We start from the raw sequence: 9,872 nt of genomic DNA, 5'->3' as shown, positions 1-9,872 counted from the left end.
GAGGTAGACAACCTAACAGATGCAGAATTCAAAACACTGGTGACAAAGATGCTCACAGGCTTGACAGATATGCTTGAGTACAGCAAATGCTTAAGAGAAGAAGTGAAGGCTATGCTAAGTGAAATGAAGGAAAATCCACACCAAACCAATGGTGAAGGGAAGGAAACCGGGCTTCAGATCAATGATTTGGAACATAAGGAAGAAAAAAACAGTCAACCAGTGCAGAATCAGGAAGCAAGAATTGAAAAAAATGAGGAAAACTTCCCAAATTTTGCAAAGGAAATGGACATACAGGTCCAGGAGGCATGGAGGATCCCGAGCGAGCCGGACCCAGAGGGGACCACGCCAGGATGCATCATGACTGAGATGCCAAAGGTGAAAGATAAAGACAGACTCCTGGGGACAGCAAGAGAGAGGTGGAGAGCTGCCTACAGGGGTTGCCTATAGGACTATCAGCTGATTTCTCAGAGGACACTTTGCAGGCAGGAAGGGACTGGCAAGCAGTATTCAATGTGATGAAAAGCAACCTGCAACCAGGATTACTCTATCCAGCAAAGCTATCATTTGGAATGCAAGGGCAGATGAAGTGCTTCCCAGACACGGTAAAGCTAAAGGAGCTCATTATCACCAACCCATTATTATATGAAATGTCAAAGGAACTTACTTATGAAAAAGATCAAAACTATGAACACTAAAATAACAACAAACTCACAACTATCAACAACTGAATCAAAAATGAGAACAAAATCCAACTAAGCAAACCAGAATAGCAACAGAATCATAGGTATGGGGATCATTTGGAGGGTTATCAGCTGCGAGGGGGGTGGGGAGAAATAGGGAAGTAGTGCAGGGACTAAAAAGCATAATCGGTTGGTACAAAATAGACAGGAGGAAGTTAAAAATCATAGAGGAAAGGGTGAAGCCAAAATTATATGCACGACCCATGGACATGAACTAAGAGGAGTGCGATTGCTGGAGGGAAGGGGGGTACTGGGCGGAGGGGAGCAAAGGGGAGAAAAATTAGAACTACTGTAACAACATAGTCAATAAAATATACTTAAAAAAAGAGATATGGATTAAGTGGTGGTTCATATGTACAATGAAATATGTCTCAGCTACAAAAAAAAACATGAAATCTTACCATCTGCAACAACATGATTGGACCTAGAGTACTGTACTGAGTGAAATAAGTCAGAGAAAAAAAAAAACAAATACCATATGATTTCACTTACATGAGGAAACTATAAAACAAATGAACAGCAGAACAGAAACAGACTAATAGATAACAGAATATCTTCATGGTTATCAGATGGGAGGGGGGTTGTGAGGATACGTGGGCAAGGTGGAGAGATGAAGGAGGACAAATTGTAGTTACAAGATAGCCATAGGGATGTAAATACAGCATAGGGAATGTCGTCGATAATATTGTAGTAACTGTATGGTGTCAGAGGGGAACTAGATTCATTGAGGTAATCACTTCATAAGTTATATAAATGTCTAATTAGTCTATTGTACACCTGAAACTAATATAATTGTATGATATGTCAACTGTAATTTAAAGAAAATTTGAAACATTATTAATGAAACTTAGGTACAGCAGCACATAATGACTTAGCAGGTGCATTCCATGAGGACTCTGAAACGTACACCTCCAGAACTTCATAGTCAATCCACTGTGGTTCCCAGTCTCCTGTGGGATTCCACCGTGGATGCTAAATCTCCAACAATCACAAGCCTTTTCCTGCCTCACTTAGTCTTTAGGGAATCTGGGGACAGAAACAAGTACAATGTGGCTGATACGCAGGTGTCAGAAGGTCATCTTTGGACTCTACCCAGAATTATAGCTATGGCAGGTGAGGGCTTTGCCTGTCTTTAAGTGCTATTCAAAGTGTGGGCTCTGAGCTGTTTGTTAACGACCCAGGACTCTATCAATCAGACACTGAAAGAACATACTCGTGTTGTTGGAACTCAGTGGTGAGCTGCTTGTGAAGCGAGCTGGGACTACTCACGCACATGGCACCACGTCTCAGTCCATCATGTACCAGGGAAATAATAAAGCTGGCCCTTTACCATAGATAGTTTGAGGCACACTAGCCTAAGCGTTATTAAGGACCTTTTGGAAGAAAATCTAAAATAAGCCTTTCATTTCATTTCACACTAGAACAATAATAAAACCAATGATAAAAATACATACCTGGCTGTTTGGTGTCTCGTCGGCTTTCCAGGAACTTCTCGGCCTCGGCCCAGAGGCGCGTGTCGGTCGCCGAGCCGGAACACGGGTCCCCAGCACCGAGGCAGCCAGCCGTCTCCCCTGCCCCGCGGCGGGAGAGCCTGTCTGTCCGGCCGGCAGGCTGGGGGGAGGGGCTCGCTCACCGTCCGCGCCTCCCTGTTCCCCGCAGCCTCCGCCCGCACCCCGAGCGCCGGCCTCCTCCATCTCGGCCACGGCCACCAGCTGGCTGGGCCGCCGCGCTCGCCGCTTCTCCTCCCAATTTGAGAAGCAGAGCGAGGAAACAGGGAAAACTGTGGCCATGAAAGCCGGGAACCGCTGCTGTCCCGACCCCGGCCGGCCCGAACGGAACGAGCCGGGGTCCCTGCTGCGGCCGCTCCGCTCCGACGGCCGCCGCACCCGCCAATCCCACCACCGCCCCTACGGTCAACGTCCCGGCCCCGCTCCGACCGCAGCGCCGCCGCCGCCGCGGACGCCGCTCCCACCGCCGCCACCGCTTCCGCCGCGGCCGCAGCGCCCACCGCCCCTCCAGACGCCGCCGACGCAACCCAAACACTGTAAACAAACAAACGAACCAAAAACAAACAAACAAAATACCCCAGCAAAACGAAGGTGCTTAAGGCATTTTATTCATTGTTCCCGACTGGCTAGGAATATGTTGATTAATGGAACTAACTTTGATTACCTCCCAGGGTGATGCCGAGCTCTGTTGTAGTGTGACCAAAGCAAATATTTGCCAGTGTTAACATTTCTAACAGAAATGCATAGAGTAAATAAATACTAATGGTTGCGTTGGTTTTGACTAAAGTGACTTCTGGTTCTTTTTTGTTGTTGTCGCCGCCCCCACCCCCACTTGCTCTCCCCTGCCCTCCCACCCTGCTCCCACAGTCACTCCCCACTGACTTATGATTTTGTTTCCTTCTTTTTTTTAACAAGTAAATACTATGGAGCACTCTTAAAATACTTGTTTACCTTCTTAATTAAGAGCTTCTGATGAAGAAAATAAAATTTATGTAAAGGACTTTTTCCTAGGATATATGAAGTACACAAGTGTGCCTGCCCTATGGCATCGTTAATATTTGTTTAATGTGCTCGTTAGAAAGCTTGCTTGGCTGAAGTTGCCGTGAGGAGCGCCCACCTCCTGATTACTGCTATGTGTTTTCCCTTCACAAAAAGGAAGATTTGTAGCTAAATACAGAGTTCTTCATTCATAAGCCACTGCTTGCATTGAGGAGCAGATTCAAAGGTGGAGTAGGAAGAGATGAAAAATGGCTTAGGAAACTCTGGATATTGGCTACTTTCGTTAAAAAAGATTTTATGTACTTCTAGAGAGAAGGGGGAAGGGAAGGAGAGAGAGAGGGAGAGAAACAGCGACTACTTGCCTCTTGCCCCCCACTGGGGACCTGGACAGTAACCCTGACTGGGAATCGAACTGGCCACCTTCTGGTTTGCGCGCCACTCATTCCCCTGAACTGCACCAGCCAGGGCTGGGCCTGGAGGTTTTGATGGCTTTGAAAACTGAGGTGACTTGAGTCTGTCAATAAAAACCACTCGGAGAAGTTATAAGACTTTCCAGGCCCGTTGGCTGGGGTCCTTGGTTGGGAATCTAGTGGATGTTCTTGACTGGAATGATGTAGATTTATTAATACCAGTCCTTCAGATAATGATGGCAACTTTGTGCCAAGCACTGTGGCAGGCATTTAACACACGTTTTCTTTTAATCGTCACGAGCCTGTGAGAAGGACAGGTAGAGGATTCGCCCTATTTCACAGGCAAGAAAACCAAAGCTTAGAGGGGTTAGAGTGATTTGTTCAAGTGAATTCTTAAGACGATCTAGGCGCTCTTTATAGATGTACTTGCTATAATTTCACTTAGCAAGCAGGTAACTAACTTAACTGGCACATATATTATTCCTGAGGCCACCTCTCTCTTTCATTCATGATTACTAATTTCAGCTGGATTCAATTTGTTGTCAGTTCATTTTGTCATGAGGCTACATGAACCATGGTCTGCCGCTTGCACCATGGAAGAAAAGCGGCCTGAGTTTTAAAAGTGTCACTTTTTTTTCCCTCCCTCCCCGTGTTGGAGAGACAGACATCCTGCTGTTTCTGTAACCTGTAGCAAGGGGATTAGATGGCCGCCTGGCTAACAAATTTAACATTGCCCCTCTTTGCAGCTCCAGCAGGGAGTATTCAGATGCAAATTGATCGCTAGAAGTTACCTAGGGTGGAAAGAAATGCTGCAAGCAATCTCTCTGGGGAAAATTTTAAGGGGCCTTCCTGATCACTCTGTACTGTCTGTTCCCAGTGCCTCTGCCTGCTTGGTCGCCAGCTGGCCAGGGCTACAAGGTGGCAGGAGACAGTACAGAGGGTCCTAGGCTTTTCTGTGACAATGAAATGCACTGCCTATATTGACAGCCTTGGTTTTCATGTGCCCTCATGTTGGCTAAGGTGATTGCTACAAACATGCACTTAATTTGGATTACAATCAGGGGCGGGAACACAAGGCATGGGAGCAATGTCCCCCTTACAGTGCAGACAAACACGGGCTGGGAGCTCCCAAAGGAGGCCAAACAAATGCCCGCTCGGCTTTTCCTCTTGCGACGCTAAAGCCCACTCAGATTCCATAGACCGAAGTCCGTGGAGTCACACAAAAGGAGGAAATAACATTCACTCACACATTCACTCAGTGGTTAAACAATTCCACCCAAACCCCACCTAGGCCTCTGAGATTAGACGAACAGTGTTGCTACAGGCAGCACAACCCAGAACCAAACCAGAAGAGCTTTACCAAGTCTCAATGGCAGTGGCCCAAGCCCGCCGCCTAAATGGGTTGCCACTCACCTGCCGCCAAGGCTGTCCGCTGTCTTTTGCTTACTCCAGACTGAGCCGTCAGGGCTTCCAGCAGCTCCCGAGTGTCCACGGAAGACGCAGGGAATTGCTCCCAACTGGAGCTTGCGGCGGCTGTCCTGCCACATGTCAGCTAGACACACGGGACCGCACAAAGCCCTGGGGGCTCACCGAAGGCAGAACTGCTTTATAAAGGCATTACAGTGGGTGAAGAAGATAGATTCTAACAAAGAAATCAAGCCAGTGGGGTTTTGGGAGAAGAAAGGGTTTTGGTTTGGGCTCACTGGCGTCCCATAAAATAAAGCCCGCCTCCTAAATTCCTGGAAATTTTTAAGAAAACATTGAAGGGGCGAACATGACGAACACGACGACTGCCCCATGTCACTTAGGAAAAGACGTACAACAAGACAGACACTAAACAAGACACAGAACCACAGAACACAAAACATATGGTCCGAACCCACCGTCGTGTAGTTCACCCGAGCCCTGGAAGTAATGCTGCGTCCAGCCTTCCCGCAGGTTCCTCTGGTGCACCTGCCCTGGTCACGGCCACACACACCTTTCCCTCCGTGTATATGGCCCTACCTGAGTCCTTACCGGTAAGAATCCGAATGGCTCTATGTAGTCAATCAGGATACGGAGGGCACCCTCCCGCCAGTGTCCCACTCGGGCCTGAGGAACGTCTCTCAGAAATCTCCCCCGGAGATGGGTCTGGCGGCGGGCCCGTCTCACGACCCGTGCCCAGCCAAGGCTGGGTATCTCGCTGGGGCATCCAAATGCTGTGGAGCAAGTGTGAGAACCAAACAGTCGGAGACAACCAAATTAGAATTTAAAGAGCCTTTATTAGCTGGCCAGCGACTGCCCACCCGTCCACAAGCCGGACTTAGGTGGACAACCCCGACCTTAGGGATTGGGGGGCTTATAAAGCATTTCAGGTGCTTTCTTGTTCCTGCAGGGGCAGGAACTTGGACAGAAATACAGCTTGTACAGACAAAAATTTTCCACTATTCCCCAGGTCATTGCTCAAAGGAAAAGGTCTCTGCTATTCCCCAAGTCATGGCTCAAAGGAATAGGTCACTGCTCAAAGGAATAACAGTTAGGTTAAGTTCCCTGTCCTGCTTGGTTGGAGCATGCAACCGAGGGGATCCTGAATCCGGGACCCAAGTTCAGCTAATTACCCTACTGGCTGGACATCTGAAAAATACCCTCTAACACCTGCTACCACCATTGTTACCCTGCATCCAGCTGCGGTGATGACAAACGCTGGGGCCTCCAAACCCAGGCCTCATCAGTCATCCGAAGTGAGTCCAAGAAGGTCAGAGATGGCGAAATCTGGCTCAAGGACCAAGTTAGAGGCGGGCTCCTGCCCAAGGAAGGTGTTTTATCCCTCAGTGTGAGGCCGATGGACAATCAGCCTACCAGTGCCCAGTCTGGGACAGGGACCCATGGAGTGGAGGGTGAGTGCAGGCCTTGGCCCAATGCCCTTGATTGCTGCATTGAAAACAAGGTCCCGGGGGAGGCTCTGCTGAGGCAGCCTTTTTTCTCTGGGGCTGACCATTCTGGAGGGCAGTGGCTAGCATTAAATACTTAGCCTGATCTCTCTTCTCCTTTTCTTGCTTTCACTCCTCCTCTCTATTGTTGAAGACGCAGAAAGCTGTTTCAAATAGGTCCCTAAGGGGCAGGCGGAGGGTGGGCGTGGGGGGTGGGGTGCGTTCTGGACGATATTCTCATATAGAGAGTTTTTTTTCCCAATATCAGGGCCAGATTGGGATAAGAAATGAGTGTGAAGGTATAGTCTCCCTCCTTCGGTATTGAGGTTGAGGTTGGTATATCTGACCACAGCCTCTGTGAGCCGGCTCCGTAAAGCCGCAGGGTTCTTATCAAAGGCCTGGGTTATTTCTTGAGTTTTATCATAGCTGACGGCCTTAAGTGTCGCATTCTTCATATCCCCAGTGAGGCAGGTGAGGAAGTGAGACATTTTGGCTAAGTCTGGAGATTGGGGTTGGTAGTTCCAAGCAGGAGGTGCAAATGGGACCACAGTGGGGCCAACATGGTTATCAGGGTCTTGGACATGTAATTCGTTGGCCTAGGCTATAGCCGCGGCTCAGATGTGCCCCTTTTCCTCTGGAGTGGTCACTGATGTAAGAATTACATAAACATCCTGGTATGTTAGGTTATGTGTTTGGGTAAGATATTGGAATTCTTTTGTGAATTTAGTAGAGTCAGCCAAAAAGGACCCAAGCTGCTGCTCAATTTGAGCTAGGTCTGAGAGGGCAAAGGGTACATGCACCCTCGTGACTCCATCTTGTCCTGCTGCTTTCCTGCGGGGTAGGATAGGTTTGGGCTGGGAAGGACCCTGTGCCTTTGATGGAGTAAGGGGGTGTAGAGGTTGTGGGGGGAGGTGCTGGGGGGAGGAAGTCGAAAGTTCACGTGAGTACATAGGGGAAGAGGAGGGCGGGGGAGCGGCAGAGCGAGGGGCTGGGCCAGGAGCAGCAGTGGGAGAAGATGCCAGGCCAGAGCCAGGAAGGCGAGGGGACCCAGTAGAGTCTGGGTCCCCTGGCGCAGCTTAGGAGGGAGGGTGATCTGCCAGATCCAAGTCCATGGAAGAGGAGAAGGGTGAGGAGGAAGAACCAGGGAGCAGAACCTGGTGTGGGAATGGGACGCTCAGAAGGTGCTTTTTCGTTAAGCGGTAGAATCTGGAAAGAAGTGCAAGACTGACAGAGAGAGGGGTGCCTGCGAAATATCCAAAACGCTTGGACATAGGGCATCTCAGCCCACTTGCCCTGCGGCCGAATGAGATTACCAAGAGCTAGGAGGACACTATAATCAAAGGTCCCATTCTTGGGACATTGGCTTTGATTGTCTAGTTTCTGTTTGGGCCAGGCCACTGTAGAGAGGAATATTAATTATTTTGATTTGACTTCACTGCCCAGATCGAGGGCTTTCAAATTCCGTATTAAACAGCTAAGAGGCGAGTCTTTAGGTGGAAGTGACTGGACAGGACCCATATTCAGGGCCATGCGGAGGCTCGGGTGGAGTAAATAGGGGACCACAAGGGGAATCAGGCGTCCTGAGGCCCCTCTACAGTCCAAGAGAGAACGAGAGTGGGCTGAGAAACGGGGGTTCCGAACCCAGTTTGTCTCGGCAGAAGGAAAAGTCCGAGTTAGTTTGAGTGGAGCGAGCGAGCGGAGTGGTTCTGTGGTCGCCTCTCGGACACCGGTGGCCCTTCCAGCATGGCTGACCAACTGACTGAAGAGCAGAATGCAGAATTCAAAGAGGCTTTTTCACTATTTGACAAGGACAGTGATGGAACCATTACAGCAAATGAATTGCAAACTGCAATGAGGCCCCTTGGGCAGAATCCCTCAGAAGTAGAGTTACAGGACATGATTAATGAGTGGATGCTGATGGTAATGGCACAACTGACTTCCCGGAATTTCTGACAATGATGGCTAGAGAAACAAAAGCCACAGGTAGTGAAGAAGAAATTAGAGGAGCATTCCCTGTGTTTGGTAAGGATGGCAATGGCTACATTAGTGCAGCAGAGCTTCGCCATGTGATGACAAACCTTGGAGAGAAGTTAACAGATGAAGAGGTTGCTGAGGTGATCAGGGAAGCAGATACTGATGGTGATGGTCAAGTAAACTCTGAAGAGTTTCTACAAATGATGGCAGCAAAGTGAAGACATTGTACAAAATGTGTTAAATTTCTTGTACAAAATTGTTTATCTGCCTTTCCTTTGTTTGTAATGCATCTGTGAAAAGTTTCCCCTGCTGTCAAAAACATATGCATGAATAGTAATTAGGATGTCATTCCTCCATGTTTTCTTCCCTTATTGTCATTGTCCTGAATCTTTATCTTTGAAAATTGATCAAGTGGCAAGTTGCACACGGCTTACTCTGGATGTATCTAATCCTTCTGCACATCTAAACTTAGGCGGAGTTGGTCAAATGAGGGAACATCTGGGTTATGTCTTTTATTTAAGCAGTTTCCTTTAGGAACTGTCAGCATATTGTTGTTGGAGTGTGGAGCTGTAAGTCCGCGTGGCCTATGGACAGTCAACAATATGTACTTAAAAGTTGCACTATTGCAAAACAGGTGTATTATCCAGGTACTCGTACACTATTTTTTTTGTCCTGCTGGTCCTGTACCAGAAACATTTTCTTTTATTGTTACTTGACTTTTAAACTTTGTTTAGCCACTTAAAGAAAACCTGCTTGTGGAGCAATTTGCCTCGAATCCATTCCAAGTGATATATTTGTTTTCCAATAAAAAGAATTTTACCCCCCTCCCCAAAAGGAAAAGTCCTTTGTATGCACCAGGAGGGAACTGCTGATCTAGCGCTAGGACTTCCGGAGAGGCCACCAGAGGCCTAGTCAGTAGAGAGCCGAGTTCTCTGAGAGGCTCTCGCTCACCGGTCAATCAGTTGTGACGGTGGTGATGTCTGGAAGTCCTGGCAAGGGCAGAGCTGAGGCGTCCTAAGTCCCAGGCGCTCCTCCTGTGTCTCTTGCCCCGGCCTCGCCAATAGTTCGGAGGGGGTCCCAATTCTATGAGACCAAGGCCCCAGCAACTGGGTTACCCCTCCTCACAGGGGGGACCAAAAATGTTAGTCTGGTAGAGACCAGGGGCACAGAGAGAGGTGGGGGTGAGCACAGAGAACACGGACCAAGGCACCAGAGAAAGAAAGGTTTTATTAGGGGGCGGAGGTGGGGGTGGGGGGACAGGGATGGAGCTGACCCAAGAGATCAGCCCATCTCTAGGGAGTTAAGGTGTTGTTTTTATGCAAGGAAACCGCA

The 9,872-nt window shown here is 48.6% G+C and overlaps 1 pseudogene; it reads left to right on the top strand.

Annotated features, from left to right (window-relative positions):
* The first annotated feature begins 8,304 nt into the window (after positions 1 to 8,304).
* On the top strand, positions 8,305 to 8,758 carry LOC150018605 (calmodulin pseudogene; annotated as a pseudogene).
* The last annotated feature ends 1,114 nt before the right edge of the window (positions 8,759 to 9,872 follow it).

The sequence above is a fragment of the Furipterus horrens genome, unplaced genomic scaffold (assembly GCF_987537825.1).
Source record: "Furipterus horrens unplaced genomic scaffold, mFurHor1.1.pri manual_scaffold_2, whole genome shotgun sequence".
NCBI classification, from domain to species: Eukaryota; Metazoa; Chordata; class Mammalia; order Chiroptera; family Furipteridae; genus Furipterus; species Furipterus horrens.
The sequence above is the reverse complement of the archived record's forward strand: the minus strand, read 5'-3'. Positions and strand labels throughout refer to the sequence as shown.